Consider the following 19,476-nt stretch of genomic DNA (forward strand, 5'->3'; position numbering starts at 1 on the left):
TCTCTCTGTCTCTCTCTGTGTCTCTCTGTCTCTCTCTGTGTCTCTCTCTCTCTCTGTGTCTCTCTCTCTCTCTCTGTGTCTCTCTGTCTCTCTCTGTGTCTCTCTGTGTCTCTCTCTCTCTCTGTGTCTCTCTGTGTCTCTCTGTGTCTCTCTCTCTCTCTGTGTGTGTCTCTCTCTCTCTCTGTGTCTCTCTGTCTCTCTCTGTGTCTCTCTGTCTCTCTCTGTGTCTCTCTCTCTCTCTGTCTCTCTCTGTGTCTCTCTGTGTCTCTCTGTCTCTCTCTGTGTCTCTCTGTCTCTCTCTGTGTCTCTCTGTCTCTCTCTGGCTCTCTCTGTCTCTCTCTGTGTCTCTCTGTCTCTCTCTGTGTCTCTCTCTCTCTCTGTGTCTCTCTGTCTCTCTCTGTGTCTCTCTGTCTCTCTCTGTGTCTCTCTCTCTCTCTCTGTGTCTCTCTGTCTCTCTCTGTGTCTCTCTGTCTCTCTCTGTCTCTCTCTGTGTCTCTCTGTCTCTCTCTGTGTCTCTCTGTGTCTCTCTCTGTGTCTCTCTCTGTGTCTCTCTGTCTCTCTCTGTGTCTCTCTGTCTCTCTCTGTGTCTCTCTGTCTCTCTCTGTGTCTCTCTGTGTCTCTCTGTCTCTCTCTGTGTCTCTCTGTGTCTCTCTCTCTCTCTGTGTCTCTCTCTCTCTCTCTGTGTCTCTCTGTCTCTCTCTGTGTCTCTCTGTCTCTCTCTGTGTCTCTCTGTCTCTCTCTGTGTCTCTCTGTCTCTCTCTCCCTTTGCTCCCTTTCTCTTTCCCCCACGCCCATACGATGTGAACAATATCAATATCAATGTAATATATCAATGTGAACAATAGCTGCTACCACAATTTAAGAGGGCAGACAGTGGCAAAAAACTTAGCAAATGTACACATTCACATTTGCCTTATTTTTATGGCACATGCTTTGTTCCCAACCACCCAACTAACATAATTTGTAGCCTTGTATTAGGTAATAGAAGTCAGGATTTCAGAACGTCATGGGAGACCTGGGGGAGACTGCTTGTTTTGAAGTTGAAAGCAGTACATTCAAATAATGTAAGTGACAGCATAGAAAAATGTATATAGGGTTAACGTGCAGAGGTTTGTATTTAGGTTTTCCTGTAAGTTTAAATCCTGTTGTTTAAAACAAATATTCAGATAAGAATAACACTTTAAAACTATTCAAGGGCTGGGCATGGTGACTCATGCCTGTAATCCTAGCACTTTGGGAGGCCAAGGCAGAGGAATCACTTGAGCCCAGGAGTTTGAAACCAGCCTGAGCAACATGGCAAAACCCCGTAACTACAAAAAATTAGCCAGGAGTGGTGGCATGCACCTATAGACCCAACTACTCAGGAGGCTGAGATAGGAGGATCACCTGAGTCCATGGAGGTCAAGGTTGCAGTGAGCCGTGATCACACCACTGCATTCCAGCGCCACTGCATTCCATCCTAGGCAGCAGACTGAGACTCTGTCTCAAAAACAAAAAAAAAAAAAAAAGAAAGAAGGCCGGGTGCAGTGGCTCACACCTGTAATCCCAGCACTTTGGGAGGCCGAGGCGGGTAGATCACTTGAGGTCAGGAGTTCAAGACCAGCCTGGGCAACATGGGGAAACCCCATCGCTACTAAAAATACAAAAATTATCCGGGCATGGTGGCAGGTGCCTGTGCCTGTAATCCCAGCTATTCAGGAGGTTGAGGCAGGAGAATCACTTGAACCCAGGATGTGGAGGTTGCAATGAGCCAAGATCATGCCACTGCACTCCAGCCTGGGCCACAGAACAAGACTCCATCTCACCAAAAAAAAAAAAAAAAAAAAAAAGAAAATATACTAGTAATGATTTTTTTTAAAAGCAGGTACATGGATGTTCATCTTGTTTTCCTTGCCATGTTAAATATTATTTGACATTGACTGTAGATTTCTTTTTAAGTAACTAAATGTTTAAAATGAAGTAAATTAGGCCAGATGCGGTGGTTCATGCCTGTAATCCCAGCACTTTGGGAGGCCGAGGCTGGCGGATCACCTGAGGTCGGGAGTTTGAGACCAGCCTGACCAACATGGAGAAACCATGTCTCTACTAAACATACAAAATTAGCTGGGCATGGTGGTGCATGCCTGTAATCCCAGCTACTCTCGAGGCTGAGGCAGGAGAATCAGTTGAACCCAGGAGGCAGAGATTGCGGTGAACCGAGATCGAGCCATTGTACTCCAACCTGGGCAACAAGAGTGAAACTCTGTCTCAAAAATAAATAAATAAATAAAAATAAAATAAAATAAAATAAAATAAAATGAAGTAAAATAAAAGAAAAAATAAAACAGAATAGGGGCCAAGCATGGTGGCTAACACCTGTAATCTCAGCAATTTGGATGGCCAAGGTGGGAGGATCATGGAGCCCAGGAGGTCAAGGCTGCAGTGAGCCATTATTGTGCCACTGCACTGCAGCCTGGGCAACAAAGTGGCAAAACACACACACACACACACACACACACACACACACACAGAATACTACTAATAAGAGAGTAATTTTGCAGGCCTTTCTTAGGTGAATGGCCTCAACTAGTCCAGGCTCAGATTTCAGAGATGATTGAGTTAGACGCCTTTAAAAAAAGAAAAGTGTATATGTTTCTCTTCCCTTGGGGACATGGTTATGTCCCCAAAGGGGGATGTATGTACATTATAATGACAACATGTAGGGAACTACCAAATTAATGGCTGGAACTTGGGAAAGATAAAGCAGAAAATTAACAGATGGGAATCTTATATAAAATCAATTATATGCATTCAGGTGTAAAAGTCTTTGAGAAAAGGAAAATAGCATTGGACATGAAAACAGGACCATTCTTTACACATCAAAATATTATTATGAGATTCATTCAATCACCGTTTTGTTTTGTTTTGAGATAGAGTCTCTCTCTGTCACCCAGGCTAGAGTGCAGTGGCTCAATCTTGGCTCACTGCAAACTCCGCATCCCGGGTTCAAGAGATTCTCCTGCCTCAGCCTCCCGAGTAGCTGAGATTACAGGTGCCTGCCACCACCCCCAGCTAATTTTTGTATTTTTTAGTAGAGACAGGGTTTCTCCACATTGGCCAGACTAGTCTCGAACTCTTGACCTCAGGTGATCTGCCCACCTCGGCCTCCCCAAGTCCTGGGATTACAAGCACGAGCACCAGCATTTATTAATTTATATGTTCGAGGCACTGTACTAGGCCTTGAAGTTACTGATTACTGAGATGGAAAAATTATAATAATTAAAGGACAGTTTTGTGAAAGAGAATTTTTTTAAGAAAGAAGGAAGAAAGAGAGGGAAAGAGGGAGACAGGGAGGGAAAGGAAAAGAAAGGAGGAAGGGAGGGAGACGGCTCCCAAACCCAGGTCATCTGTGGTTGGAAAAGCAGGTTCCTAGCCCCATCCCAGACCTACTGCATCCAAATTTTCTGTGGTCAGGCTGAGAAGTATTTATAAAAGCTCCAGAGGGGACTCTGACAAACAACCAAGTTTGGGAACCGCTATCCCAGCGGTTCTCAAACTTCAGCCTGCATCAGAATCACCAGGAGAACTTGTTAAACAGATTGCTGGGTCCCAGCTCCAGAGTTTCTCAGAGGGACAGTCTAGGGTGGGGCTCTAGAATTGCGTATCTAAGGTCCCAGGTGATGCTGCTCATCAGGGGACCACACTTTAAGAACTGCACTCCTGGCCAGGCGTGGTGGCTCATGCCCGTAATCCCAGCACTTTGGGAGGCCGAGGCGGGCGAATCACTTGAGGTCAGGAGTTCAAGACCAGCCTGGCCAACAGGGTGAAACCCTGTCTCTATTTAAAAAAATACAAAAATTCACCAGGCATGGTGGCGTGCGCCTATAATCCCAGCTACTCCGGAGGCTGAGGCAGGAGAATTGCTTGAACCTGGGAGGCAGAGGTTGCAGTGAGCTGAGATCACACCAGTGCACCTGCAGCCTGGGGAACAAAGCAAGACTCCATCTCAAAAAAAAAGGAAGATACTAAGATGCTATGCTGCTGACTTTGAAGGTGAAAGAAAGGGACATGAGTCAAAGAATGTAGGTGGCCTCTATACACTGGAAAAGGCAGGAAACAGATTGTACCCTAGAACCTCCAGAAGGAAGGCAGCCCTGCTGACACCTTGATGTTAGCCCAGTGAGGCCCATTTTCAAACTTCTGACCTCCAGAACTGTAAAGGAAATAAATTTGTGTTGTTCTAAGCCAACAACAACAACAACAAAATGAACTGCACTCTTCTAAATTACAGTATTAAGGAAAGCTAAACTTTCAGTATTAAATGAACCCAATTGCTTTATCACAGCAACAGTTTTAGATATATTTTTGAGAAAAAAAATGGGAGAGATAACAATTCTTAGGGAATTCACCCTTTACTCTCTTCCTAAAATGGAAATCTACTTCGAAAGTAAATTGTGCATGCACATGCCTTTGATGGGTATAAAAATTGCAGAAAATCTTTTCAAATCATTTTTATTCCCTTATGACTTCTAATTTATTTTCAGGAGACTTGTTCATGTTTTATCAAATCATTGTTTTAGGTATCTGTCTCAAATACAGTGACACCACCTATTTTATACCAATAAAATTAATCCTTTCCCATAAATGATATTTAATATAACTGTCCAGTGAAATGCTATAACAGCAACTCATTCAATAGCATTTTCTAAGAAAATGTTTTTTGTTTGTGTGAGACAGGGTCTCACTCTGTTGCCCAGGCTGGAGTGCAGTGGCATGATCACGGGTCACTACAGCCTCAACCTACCAGGCTCAAGCAATCCTACCTCCTCAGTTTCCTGAGTAGCTGAGACTACAGGCATATGGCAACATACTCTGCTTTTTTTTTTTTTTTTTTTTGAGGCAGGGCCTCACTATGTTGCCAGGCTGGTCTCAAACTCTTGGGCTCAAGCAGTCCTCTTGCCTTGGCCTCCCACAGTGCTGGGATTATAGGCCTGAGCTACTGCACCCAGCCGACCAAAAGTTTTAAACTTTTTCATTAATGTATTTTACTAATCACTTCAAGTTGTATTCTTTATGATAGCATCCGAGACCATAAGTGAAAATCTACACATGGTTATCAGAATATTTCAAAGCTTTTGTTTAAAACATTTTTCTGTTTTCCAGGGCTAATGTCAAAATTTGATGTGACTCTGCAAGAAAATGCTTACCATCTGTGGTTGGTATTTTTCTTCTGCTCCAGCCATTAATATATATTTTTACATACAAAAGTTGTTTCCAGTAATAAAAAATCTGTCTGAGGTAAGGTTATATTAATATTTGTACTCCTGCAAAGCTATTTTTGTAGTGTAAATTTCAAATTTAATACAGCTTATCCACCATAGAAGAGGCTAACATCAAGTGCTCAGCAATTTATACCACTGCTTAAAAGTTAACTTTCTTTCATTTTGAAAATATCACTAATTTGGCCAGGTGCGGTGGCGTATGCCTGTAATCCCAGCATTTTGGGAGGCCGAGGTGAGTAGATTGCTTGAGCCCAGGAGTTTGAGACCAGCCTGGGCAACATGGGGAAACCCCATCTCTACAAAAAATACAAAAAATTAGCTGAGCATGGTGGCACGTGCCTGTAGTCCCAGCTACCCAGGAGGCTGAGGTAGGAGGATCACCTGAGCCCTGGAGGTTGAGGCTGCAGTGAGCCATGATTGCGCCACTGCACTCCAGACTGGGCTACAGAGTGAGACCCTGTCTCAAAACAAACGAATCAAAAAAAAAAAAAGAAAAAAAGAAAAAAATTACAATGCAAAGAATTGTATAAAGACAACTTGCTGTTGCATTTTTAGGGAATTTCTATTGCTTTCCAGATTTAAGGTAGAATGAAACATAACTAGCCAGTTATTGAAACTTGATTTTATTATGGGTTTCCAGAATTTCCTTTGCCATATTTTCCCATTGTAATTTATGATCTCCAGCATTGTTTGCACATTGTTTTCATTACTGCACTTTGTTATAATTCATCATTTATACCATCCATATTCTTTCTTTTCTTACAGATTGTGATATCTTTAGTCTAAATTTTTAACTGGAATCAGAACTGGATGTTGGGGTCACTGTTTTATTGTACCTTGTGATTACATAATCCAAAATTGCCCCCCAAAAAGTCAGGTTAGCTAATATAATTTTTTAATGTTAACGATGTATAGTGGTAAAAAATTTATTCTAGCAGCCACGTGAAACAATGTATTTAAAAATTGTAAACTATTGGAATACTGTATTTATCTGCTATTGCAATATAAATTTATCTGCTATTGCAATATAAAGTCCTTTGACTTAGTCCTGGTAACTGTACAGTAATTTGGTTTACTGACAAAAGTTGTGAGGCCAGCCTTGGTGGCTCACACTTGTAATCCCAGCACTTTGGGAGGCCGAGGCGGGCGGATCACCTGAGGTCAGGAGTTTGCGACCAGCCTGGCCAACATGGTGAAACCTCGTCTCTACAAAAAGTACAAAAATTAGCCGGGCGTGGTGGCAGGCACCTGTAATCCCAGCTACTCGGGAGGCTGAGGCAGGAGAATCGCTTGAATCTGGGAGGCAGAGGTTGCAGTGAGCCAAGATCGCGCCTTTGCACTACAGCCTGGGGACAAAAGCGAGACTTCGTCTCAAAAAAAAAAAAAATTGTGAATAAAACTGTGTGAAACTGGGAGACTTTCTGGACTTTAATAGAAAAATGTGATTTTAAAATTGCTTTTTCTTTTGTTTTAGCATAATTTTTCCCTTTATATTCCCCTCATCCGTGTAAATAAACACACACATACACACACACACACACACACACACCTTTCACCACAATGGTAATGCTTCTGTAAACGTCTCTATTTGTCCAGTTGCCTGAAAATGTTGTAATCTTTATTAGACAAATATATATACATACATATTTTAAATATTGGCTTTTTCCAGTGAGCTATTATGCTTAGTGTACAGTGAAAAGTTTTATTATTATAGGTTAAAAATTTCTTAATCGTTCTTTTCTATTCGCTTGCCAAGGGTGAATGAAAGAACATGGCTGCTTCTCCCAGATTTATTTACTTTGGCATCCGCATAAAGCATCATTTTCAAAAATGAAAGGTGCTCAATTGTTCCCTTTTTCTATACTCTGTAGGTCTCACAACAATAAACTGCAGTCTACAGCTTCCTAAAGTTCAGCATGTTAACCTAACATAAAACACAGCAAGAATCTTGTTGCCTGAACTATTTTAAATTAAGGAGCCAGATCTTTTTAGTGAGGCTATCCTGACAAGACTTGACCTAAACTTTGTTTTTATTGGTCATAACAGTCCAATTATATTGTTGGCCAATTTTGTCCAATGGACAAGAAAAAAGCAAAGTTGCCAGGTGCGGTGGCTCACGCCTGTAATCCCAGCACTTTGGGAGGCCAAGGCGGACGGATCATCTGAGGTCGGGAGTTCGAGACCAGCCTGACCAATATGGAGAAACCCCGTCTCTACCAAAAATACAAAATTAGCTGTGCATGGTGGCCTATGCCTGTAATCCCAGCTACTTGGGAGGCTGAGGCAGGAGAATCGCTGGAACCCGGGAGGCAGAGATTGTATTGAGCCGAGATTGAGCCATTGCACTCCAGCCTGGGTGACAAGAACAAAACTCCGTTTCAAAAACAAAAAAAGGAGGAAAAGAAAAAGAAAAAAGAAAAGTCAACGACACCATTATCTTGTCAAGATCAAATGGTTTTATTATTGTGGCAGAAGCGAGAAAATTTTGTTTATTAAAAAAAAAGAAAAAGAAAGCAAGAAACGATACTGTGGGGTCAAGTATAACTCCATGGAAATGCCACGTCTGCTCTTCAGTGAAGAAGCTGGTTTAGAGTCTCAAAGAAAACTTTTGACTGTATTTATTTATTGTTGCAAAAAAGATGCTATTTTATTGCTGCCCTCATTTGTCAACTAATTATTTTTTCTTATAAAATCCAGCCACGGTTACATATAATCCATCCATACCTTATCAATGATTCCTGTACGTAAAAGTACAAGACAACCTCTAGATGTCTTTTCTTTCTATGAAAGGAGCTGCTATGTACACATGTGCACACACACACAACTGCGAATCAACAATGAGTTTATTGTTCATGGTAGATTAAAATCAAGCTTGCATAAAGGTTGGGCTAAGTGGTCCTGGACTACAGACTCTGGTGACTTGAATATAACAGTACAATTTGTCAATTACTCCACACCAGGTTAAAATGAGTAAAATCTATTTGAAGGTATCTTCTTTGTAAACATTTGTCAGATTCTAATTTTTCTTTTTGTATTAAAATTCAACTATGGATGTATGTGAAACAAAATAAATGGAGATAGTTTTCCTCCCACAGACAGAGGTGTCTTTGAATGTGCGCTAATGATTATCTGTAAGCCTCTGTGGGGAGGGAGGGCTGCAAGGTCATGAAAGGCAAAAGAATCTAATTGTACCTGGAATTCTCCTGGACAGCAGTGGCCCCTCGTTTTATCATTCCCAGTCAATTGTCATCACGTCAGAGAAAAATCTTCAGGGGTGCTAATCCTGTCACATCAGTTGATCATACTAACGAAAAAGGTAATGCGACAAGATACACATTGCCTTCATCTGTACATTCTGTGATACCGGGCAAATTACCAATTACAGACAGCTACTTATATTGTATGAAGGACATTTTTTGTTAGATGATCTCATCCTCTGTGTTATTTGTTGATTGGGTTTGTTTTTTGCTTGTTGGTTTGTTTGTTTCTTCCATGTAAGGAAAAGTAGTGTAAGCAGTAGGAAGAAAATGAGGAAGATGTATTTTGCATGTTCTTCCTTTCAATGTTCTTACACATTGTATTACTGCATTGTGGTAATAGCTTCTATAAAATCTGCCATAGCTGGATTATGCAGCTTTGCAAAAATTCTACTAGATTTTATTCTAACTCATATTAGCTTTGTCCTATCAACTTCTGGAATTTATCTAATTATTGCTTTTAAAAGTTTCCTTCCTTTCAACGTTTCCCTGCTATGCAAAACCTTTCCCAGACCTTGGTTTCTTAAAAGAAAGATGTTGCTACAGTTCCCAATTCTTTCTTATTACAGGCTCAGGTGTACAGGTTATTCTGGCTTAATTTTATCTAATGAAGCCCATTCCTTTTTGTACATGAAGATGTCACTTAAACCTATGTTTACAAACTAAAGAGACTAATCACTCAATATGAAAACATGAAAACATTTTTGCTTAAAATATTAAGATGGAAATACTTAAATATGGATTATTTTGTCCTTTTACTTTTTAAAAAAAGTTACATATTGTATGCACTGTGCTGATGCAAGAATTCTACATTTTAATGAATTATAAAATTATTCTGCATCTCATCACGTCACAGTATTTCTGCACTATTTATTCATATATATAGAAATATATATGGGCTTAATCATTTAAAATTTGTTGCAGCAAGAACTTTCCTACCTGTAGGCAATAGATTGCTATGTTTTCAACAAATTGTGGCAAATTCTAAACAGCAATTCTTTTGTACGTAATAGGACATTTCATACTAGAAAAATAATGTTTTTGACATTGGATTTGGTGCAGTTTCTAATGAAGCAATGGTTGGTTGGTTAATATGTCTTCTGTAGCTGTTAGCATTGCCAAATTAAAAAGGGTAAATTTTATGGAAATCCTGAGACCAGGAAGATATTAATTTCATGTGTATTTAATGGTATAAAGTGTTTTACAGTTTCTATCACCATACAAATACATAGACATTTTATAGTTTTATCAACTATAGGGCTTTAGTCTTTCAAAAGTAATTTTTGAAAAACATACATTCCTGGCCAGGTGTGGTGGCCCACGCCTGTAACCCCAGCACTTTGGGAGGCCGAGGCAGGGGGGATCACCTGAGGTCAGGAATTTGAGACCAACCTGGCCAACATGGTGAAACCCCATCTCTACTAAAAGTACAAAAATTAGCCAGGCATGGTGGCAGGCACCTGAAATCCCAGCTACTAGGGAGGCTGAGGCAGGAGAATCACTTGAACCTGGGAGGCGGAGGTTGCAGTGAGCCGTGATCACGCCATTGCACTCCAGCCTGGGGGACAAGAGTGAGACTTCATCTCAAAAAAAATAAAAAAGAAAGAAAAACATACATTTTTTAGAACATAATGAGTTCCGAAAGCTGCTTTTCTGTGAGTAATCTTTGAAAGCTTCTGCTATTAAGATCTATATAACACAGCTATTTTGCTTTCAATAATCCAGGCAGTAAACTGTACATTTGTGATACTCTTAGGATGTTTCTACCACAGGCCTTGGGCTTGTAAATATATTTAATTTGCATCAGTAGATTTCCTTGGCTAAAAGTATTTTCAATAACTGTTATGCTTCACCTGCCAAGTTCACAATCCTTGAAACCATTTCATGAAAAGTATTTTCCTATTGGTAAAGCTTTTATTCTCCTATCCAAATTCTACAGGAGGTTTAAATAAAATTGTGGCTGGGCATGGTGGCTCACGCCTATAATCCCAGCACTCTGGGAGGCTGAAGCGGGCAGATCACAAGGTCAGGAGTTAGAGACCTGCCTGACCAACATGGTGAAACCCTGTTTCTACTAAAAATACAACAATTTAGCTGGACAAGTGGCACACACCTGTAGTCCCAGCTACTCTGGAGGCTGAGGTGGGAGGATGGCTTGAACTGGGGAGGCAGATGTTGTAGTGAGCTGAGATTGTGCCACTGCACTCCAGCCTGGGCGACACAGCAAGACTCTGTCTCAAAAAAAAAGTGAACTTTTGGAGATATTTTCTGAAGTAAAATAATTACCTTTTTATATTCCAAATGGCCTAGAGTGTTATTTAGAGACACTAAGATTTGCTGTTGTTTGTAATCTACCCTCCTGGGATCTGCAAATAAAAGTTATTTCCCTATTTCTGCTAATTCCTTTAAGCAAACTCTCTACTTCTTTATGTTAAAGAGCCAACCTGGTGGACTTTCAGATCTCTGCACACTTAGTTAGACAAAGTTACATGGTTATTACAGCTTTCACTCTTCCTGATTGAAACTATCATGATATGGCTGGGCGTGGTGGCTCACACGTATAATCCCAGCACTTTGGGAGGCCAAGGCAGGTGGATCACCTGAGGTTGGGAGTTTGAAACCAGCCTGACAAACATGGAGAAACCCCATCTCTACTAAAAACACACACACACACACACAAAAATTAGCTAGGTAAAGTGGCACATGCCTGTAATCCCAGCTACTTGGGAGGCTAGAGCAGGAGAATCACTTGAACCCAGGAGGGAGAGGTTGCGGTGAGCTGACATCACGCCATTACACTCCAGCCTAGGCAACAAGAGCGAAACTCCTTCTCAAAAAAAAAAAAAAAAAAAGAAAAGAAAAGAAAAAAAGAAACTATTACCATAGGTCTCAGATTTCTTGCCCTTAATGTGAGAATGGGGATATTCCATGGATAAAATAATGAAGTACTTGAGGAGGTGGAGGGAAGAGCCAACCGAGAAGTATTTTTAATAATTTGAAACATTCTAAGGTCTATTTCTAGATACTTGGAGCGAGATACTAAAAGACTTTTCTTAGAAGATTATACCACTTGATCCAATTTGAACCAAATTCAACTAAAGAAATTAGCCATATAGATATACTTTTTGTTGTTGTTTGAGACAGAGTCTCGCTCTGTTGCCCAGGCTGGAGGGCAGTGGCACGATTTCGGCTCACTGCAACCTCTGCCTACTAGTTTCAAGTGATCCTCCTGCCCCCCAATAGCTGGGATTAGAGGCATGCACCACCATGCCCAGCTAATTTTTGTATTTTTAGTAGAGACAGAGTTTCGCTATGTTGGCCAGGCTGGTCTCAAACTCCTGACCTTGTGATCCACCCGCCTTGGTCTCCCAAAGTGCTGGGATTACAGGTGTGAGTCACAGCTCCCGGCCTAGCCTTTTGACATTTAAAAATTCAACTTTGATTTGACTGGCCTGAGTTAATTTTTTTTATCTTAAAGAAAACTAGCTCAGAAGCTCTTCATTAGCTATAATTCTATCATGCAATAATGCATCTGACTCCCAAAAAGCAATTCTAGTAAAATTTATAATAAATTTCGACAAAACTCATTTTTGGAAAATACTCTAGAAATCTCTCAGTAGTGCTTTACCATAGAACACTCAGAACCTCTCAACTCTTTATTACCTGTCTGCCCCATAATTGGAACAAATAATAGTATCAGGTATTGTAATGTTAGGCTGTTGCCTCTTGGCTCCTGTGATTCCCTAGCGTCCCGTCCTGGATGTCCTTTATGTGTACAGTGCTACTACTGGGTGCCATGGACAGCGTCAGGACACATTCTGACCTTCCTGAGTGCATCACCGTGAGGCCAAATAGGCTGCTCTCTCTCCAGTGAAATTCCTTCCCCTGTCTCTCTTTAGGCGGTCATCTTCATCTATGCATTAGTGGTGTCTCTGTTCACCGTACTTCTTATAAACTGAAGTACAGCCTTATCTTCTGAAAAAATACTCTCATGTCTTTGTGGACTCAGGTATAAAATCAATATTTAATTTAGCTAGTGATTAAACCTTTTTAAAACCAACTGAAAAATGTTTAGAATTCACTTGCTTGTGAGCTGTCATTGGTTAATATTGGTTCCAAGGTTTGGGGAATGAATTTGAGAAAGGCTTTTTCTCAAACCTTTAGGGCTCAAAGGCTAAAACAAAACAAAACAAAAATAAACAGGTGCATCCAAGATGTAATTTCAAGGCAAGATTTATTGCTTTACAAGCAAACATTATACTTGGTCTTAATAGAAAAATGACATCAGATACACCCAGAATACAGTTCACATTGGGATAGCTGCCAGTTCAGCACAAAACATACATTATTAGGAGCAGGGAGGCATGAAAATAAACTATATCTTACTCTTTGGTACATCAGGAACACTTTCGCCTGAAGTAAGCCCTTTGGCACTTTTTAAAAATTTATTTTTTTAATCCACCCATCCGCACACTGGCCCTTTTGTACACTTTGTTTGTTTTTGAGACGGAGTTTTGCTCTTGTTGCCCAGGCTGGCGCGATCTCGGCTCACCACAACCTCTGCCTCCTGGGTTCAAGTAATTCTCCTGCCTCAGCCTCCCTCAGCTGGGATTACAGGCATGTGCCACCACACCCGGCTAATTTTTGTATTTTTAGTAGAGACAGGGTTTTTCCATGTTGGTCAGCCTGGTCTCGAACTCCCGACCTCAGGTGATCCACCCGCCTCGGCCTCTCAAAGTGCTGGGATTACAGGTGTGAGCCACCGCGCCCGGCTTGGTACTTTTTAAGTGTAAAATTTTAATCCTTGTCCTGGGCTTTGACCCTTGTGTTTGATCTAAATGACGTTTCATAGGTAAATGTCTTTTGACTAGTGCGCTTACTGTTATGTGAAGAATTTAATCTTCACGTATTAGTTTTGAATATAAATCAGGTTTGAATATAAAATCAGGTTTGATACATGATATAAAAGTTGTGTATTTAAATTCAGGAAAATGTTTTGTGGACTATTTCTACTAAAGAATGTATTAAATTAAAATATTTAAAAACATGAAGCAGTGATCTGTTAACTAGACAGGTCAGTTATCTGAGCTGTGTAAATCACTGTCTGGCACAACAGTTGAATCACCTTGACACTGAGCTCAGGAGCAGCCCATTTAAGAAGCATCTTGTAAATAACAAAGTGACACCTTCGAGATTACAGTTGTAACTATGCAGGTCATTCATAGAGTAGCTTTGGGCTCTCTTCTAAAGGAGGACCCATTACATGAAGATAGACCTTTCATGTCTTGTTGCCGATGTCTCTTGTGATCCAGAAATGCCAGGATGGTTGTTTCAAATGCATTGGGTATGAATTGCACCTTGAATTTGCCCTTCCCTTTTTGGGTTAAACCTTTTCACATAGCTGCTGCTGCTCCTCAGCAGTCCATCCCCTGGACAGAGATGGCCTCTCAGGACCTGGAGCAGAGCTGTAGGAAGCTGCCCTCTCTTATGGTAGATGTGGCCCATCACAATATACCTGCTGCCTGGACAAAATAACCAGAACATTAATTCATAGCGTTTTTTAAATGCCATGAAACAGAAAATATAAGGCCTTTAAGAAATACCTAAGCTGCAATCTACTATCTTGCTGCACAAGTTGAAACTGATATTCAGTCTACAGGCAAGGTGGAAACAGTCTAGCGACCTTTAGAAGATAACCACCCCAACCAGGCCAGTGCAGTGGCCCACGCCTTTAATCCCAGCACTTCGGGAGGCCGAGGCGGGCAGATTACTTGAGGTCAGGAGTTTGAGACCAGCCTAGCCAACATGGTGAAACCCCATCTGTACTAAAAATACAAAAAGTAGCACGGGGTGTGGGGAAGGGAAAGCAATATGTAACCAGCCCACATTACAGAACAAAGGTCCTTATCACATTGTATCAGGATTTCCCAGAGCACATGCCTAGAAAGATGTGGGAGTGGGGCCGGGCGCAGTGGCTCAGCCTGTAATCCCAGCTACTTGGGAGGCTGAGGGCAGGAGAATGGCTTGAACCTGGGGGACGGAGGTTGCAGTGAGCTGAGATGGCGCCATTGCACTCCAGCCTGGGCAACAGAGCGAGACTCTGTCTAAAAAAAAAAAAAAAGATGCGGGAGTGGGTATTCCCCGCTACCAACCCTCCACACACTCCCCCAAAAAAGCAGCTTTTCTAAACTCAGTTCTGTACAGTCCCTTATGGCAATGGTGTTTGGTGGTCGCTCACTCCATTTGTGAACATCTATTTATTGACAGCCCGCTTTGTGCCAACAGCTGCCGTTCTCACCCGTGGGGGTGGGGCTGACGGTGCTTAAATCACAGAGTGGCGGAAATAATACCTGTCGTCTAAATCCTAATCATGTTACAATACTGTCCCCCATCCCTCCCAAAAAAAGACTGGGTGACCCACAGCCCGGGCTGTGGCACCCACGTTACAAACGGTGGTATAAAGTACATATGCAGCGTCATTCAGCTCAGTTTCAATACCAGGTTTAAACTCTGGACACGGTTTATTGCAGCTGGAGGAGTCCAGGACTAACATGTGGACTCGGAAGAAGCCGTCGGGGGTGAGTGAGGTACAGGCGGTTCATCTTGTACAGCCCGTCCCGATCCACCAGCAGGGTCACCAGCCAGATGCCCGCGCCCAGCACGTCCACGTCATGCACTATCCCGTTCATCGCTGCTTCCAAAAAACAGTTTGGGAACCCCAGTTCCTCTCCCAGTCCCCGGGCGTTGGTTTTTAGCAACAGCGAAACGGCCCGCATGGGTCGGGCGCCCTGGGATCTCGCGTGCAGGATTCTCCGGGACTCGGAAAGGCTCGCGGGGCGGCGGGGCGGCTGCGCGGCGGCCGGGCTCACCGATTTCGCGCTTGCAGAACGCCTCTCGCCCGTCCATGCCCGCCCGGCAAGCGCAAGCGCAGGACTCGGCGCCGGGCTCCGCGTCCCTGCGCGGCTGACTGAGGCCGAAGCTGAAGCTGAGGCGCGGCGGCGGCGCGGGCGGTGAGCCGGGGGCCGGCACGACGGCGCGCCGCAGGTTGCGGTGGGCAGGGCCGGCGGGGCCCTCGGCGGCGCGCGCGAGCGGCCGGGCGGCGGGGAAGCGTAGGGCCCGTGAGCGCGCGCGTCTCGGGGCTTCCTCCGACGCCGGCCCGCGGCGCCGCAACGCGCGGTTCTCGGCTTGCGCCAGGCGCGGGCCTGTGGGCGCGTGTGCTGCCTCACGGAAGGTGGCGCGGTTGTCAGCCGGCGGCTGAGGCCTGGGCGCCCCCTCCCCAGATCCCCGCTCCGCTCCCAGGGCTCCGCACTACAGAGATCTTACTTTTTCTCTCCACCGGAGCTTCGGGGGATGATCCGACGATTAAACAGAGGAGCCAGAAAGCTCTAGCTGTCATTTTTGCAGACAGGGTTCCCAGGCTCTAAAAGTGAGCCTGGGCTTTGCTTGCTTTCTCTCCCCTAACCCCTTCTCCACACCCGCGTCCCCGTTCATGCTAATGAGGGGCAGCCTTTGGGGAAACGGGAATCACTCGCTGAGCAGACCATTGGAACAAAACCGAGCCGCAGGGATTTCTCCCTCTTCCTTCCTAAGGGGGACGAGCACATGGCCTCGCAAAGTTGTCCCCGAGAATGTCTGTCCTGTGATCTGCGGGCGAGGATAGCATCACAGCCTAAACTTTAAACTCGTGTGCGTTTGCGCGCTGCGGTGGGGGCAGCAGAGGGTGGGGTGACAAGTGCGGAGAATAAGGGTGTTTCGGGACTGAGGGACTGAGTGGGGGAGAAAGAGTGATGGCCGCTTTTTTCTAGATTAGGTCAACAACAAATAGGAAAATAGTGCTTAAGACAGCGTGGGTTTGTGGAAGGGAGGAGATTCCAGATGACAGAGAATGTATCCTGGAATGTGTATGTTAGGCAATTTCTAGAGACACCAAGTCACTGCTTCCTAAGTTTAGTAAAACTGTTTCATTATATATGACAGCTCACTGTAACCTCTGCCTCCCGGGTTCAAGCGATTCTCGTGCCTCAGCCTCCCAAGTAGCTGGGATTACAGGCATACGCCACCATGCCAGGCTAATTTTTGTATTTTTAGCAGAAACGGGGTTTCATCGTGTTGGCCAGGCTGGTCTCAAACACCCGACCTCAAGCGATCCACCCGCCTTGGCCTTCCAAAGTGCTGGAATTACAGGCATCAGCCACGACGGCCGGCCCAGAGGTCTAATTATTAATCAGAAGGTTGCCTGTTGAGGCCGGGCATGGTGGCTCATGCCTGTAATCCCAGGACTTTGGGAGCCTGAGACAGGATGATCTCTTGAGCTCAGGAGTTCAAGACCAGCCTAAGCAACATGGAGAGACCCTGTCTCTACAAAAAATACAAAAATTAGCCGGGCATGGTAGCTCACGCCTGTGGTCCCAGCCACATGGGAAGCTGAGGTGGGAGGATCGCTTGAGCCTAGGAGGTGGAGGTTGCAGTGAGCCGAGATCGTGCCACTGCACTCCAGCCTGGGTGACGGAGACCCTGTCTCAAAACCGAGAAAAAAGAAAGAAGAAGAAGAAGGAAGAGGAGGAGGAGAGGAAGAGGAAGAAGAGCAGGAAGAGGAGGAGGAGGAAGGAGGAGGAGAAGGAAGAGAAAAGAAGAAGAAGGAGAAGGAGGAGGAGGAGAAGAAGAAGAAGAAGAAGAAGAAGAAGAAGAAGAAGAAGAAGAAGAAGAGGGGAAGTTTGTCCGTTGAGCATTAAATCAAAGAAGAGAAATTTGCCAAACTGCAGCTGAAGGAGGTGGGTTAATCTACCCACATTCAGGTGTTGGAGGAGTGAACTATCTTCTCCCTCCAAAAGAGCAAACCTCTACAGCCACTGCAAAGCTTGGGTACACCAGAGTCAGGTTCTCCAGACTAGACAGGCCCAGATAAACACTAGTCAGATAAACACTAGTAAGTTCATGCCCTTGGGGCCCTGTTCATAGATGTCCTCAGATCCCCTTCTTTCACGTGCTCTTTCTTTAAGTCAAGTGGAATAAAATTCACTAGGCTTAAGATTTCTCAGTTACAACCACATCTCTGACATACAACCACATCTCTGACATACATTCAAATCACCCACATCCTGCTGGGGGTGTTCCCAAAACTCTTCTGTTGCCGGAATGTTGTGAATGCCCTGAAACCCACACCGTGAAATGTAGAGACAGAGAGCAAGCTGGATGGTTCCCAGGGGCTCCCAGAGGCTCCTGGGGTGGCAACAGCTGGAAGAACTCACCAGAGTCCAGTGCTGGGTCTTGGGCAGTGTCTGGCTTGCAGCCTTAGAAATCACACTAATGGTGGAAGGTACAAAGAGTTCAAAGAGACTGATCTATGTAGCCAGAATGCCAGTTTATTAATTTACAATGAGAAATCAACTCAGAAATGCAACTCACGTCAGCCTGGGTAGCATTCTTTTTCTATAAACAAGCCACACAGGAAGCCAAGTTATCATCAGGGTGCTTGGTAATATAAACCAGAGCCCAGGGAGTTTGTCACCTGATTGGAATGTTTAACAGTATTGGTTTCTCACAGCCTAATGTGTTCATCTTTACAATAGGTGCGTATACCTGTCGGGAGGAAGAACCCAAGAGACCAACTGGCAACTTCCTTGATAATTTCTGGTATTTTGAGTGTATGTTTCTGCTTAGCAAATATTTATTGAGCATCTACTGTGTGTTGTATAATAAAGAATTTGTAGGCCAGGCTCGGTGGCTCACACATGTAATTCCAGCACTTTGGGAGACTGAGGGAAGCAGATCACTTGAGCTCAAGAATTCAAAACCAGCCTGGTCTCTACAAAAAAAAAAAAAAAAAAAAAAAAAGTCAGCTGAGGTGGTAATTCTAGAGAATTTGAATTATCCAGAATGACTCACAGAACTCAGGATAGCATTTTACTTACAATGAATTGTATTATTATTTTGTCGGTTCATTATTTTATGTTTATTTTATCTTCTTTTAATAGAGATGGTGGGAGCCAGATGCAGTGGCCCACACCAGTAATCCCAGCACTTTGGGAGGCTGAGGCGGGCAGATCACTTGAGGTCAGGAGTCCAAGACCAGCCTGGCCAACCTGGTGAAACACTGTCTCTCTCTCTCTTTTTTTTTTTTTTTTTGAGACAGAGTCTCACTCTTGTTGCCCAGTCTGGAGTGCAGTGGCACAATCTCGGCTCACTGCAACCTCCACCTCCCAGGTTCAAGCGATTCTCCTGCCTCAGCCTCCCAGGTAGCTGGGATTACAGGCATGTGCCACCACGACCTGCTAATACTGTATTTTTGGCAGAGACGGGGTTTCTCCATGTTGGTCAGGCTGGTCTCAAACTCCCGACCTCAGGTGATCTGCCCGGCTCAGCCTCTCAAAGTGCTGGGATTACAGGCGTGAGCCACTCTGCTCGGCCTTTTTTTTTTTTTTTTTTTTGAGACAGAGTCTGGCTTTGTCACCCAGGCTGGAGTGCAGTGGTGTGATCTCAGCTCACTGCAACCTCCACCTCCTGGGTTCAATCAATTCTCCTGTCTCAGCCTCTCAAGTAGCTGGGATTATAGGCACACACCACCATGCCTGGCTAATTTTTGTATTTTTAGTAGAGACGGGGTTTCACCATGTTGGGCAGACTGGTCTCAAACTCCTGGGCCAAGTAATCTGCCCGCCTCAGCCTCCCAAAGTTCTGGGATTACAGGCGTGAGCCACTGCACCGGGCCCCATTTTATCTTCTAGCTCTACAATTATTTATTTGTTTGTTTGTTTGTTTATCGAGACAGGGTCTCGCTGTTGCTTAGGCTGGAGTGCAGTGGCAAAACTCTATCAAGGCTCACTGTGGCCTTGACCTCCCGGGACTCAGGTGATCCTCCCTCCTTCGCCTCCAGAGTAGCTGGGACTACAGGTACCCACCACCAAACCCAGCTAACTTTTATATTTTCTGTAGAGATGGGGTTTCACCATGTTGGCCAG

The 19,476-nt window shown here is 43.9% G+C and overlaps 1 pseudogene; it reads right to left on the minus strand.

Annotated features, from left to right (window-relative positions):
• Nucleotides 1–12,510: 12,510 nt before the first annotated feature.
• LOC134729521 (UPF0450 protein C17orf58-like) lies at nucleotides 12,511–15,914 on the minus strand (annotated as a pseudogene).
• Nucleotides 15,915–19,476: the final 3,562 nt, after the last annotated feature.

Source organism: Pan paniscus, chromosome 19, assembly GCF_029289425.2.
Source record: "Pan paniscus chromosome 19, NHGRI_mPanPan1-v2.0_pri, whole genome shotgun sequence".
In the NCBI taxonomy this organism is placed as follows: domain Eukaryota; kingdom Metazoa; phylum Chordata; class Mammalia; order Primates; family Hominidae; genus Pan; species Pan paniscus.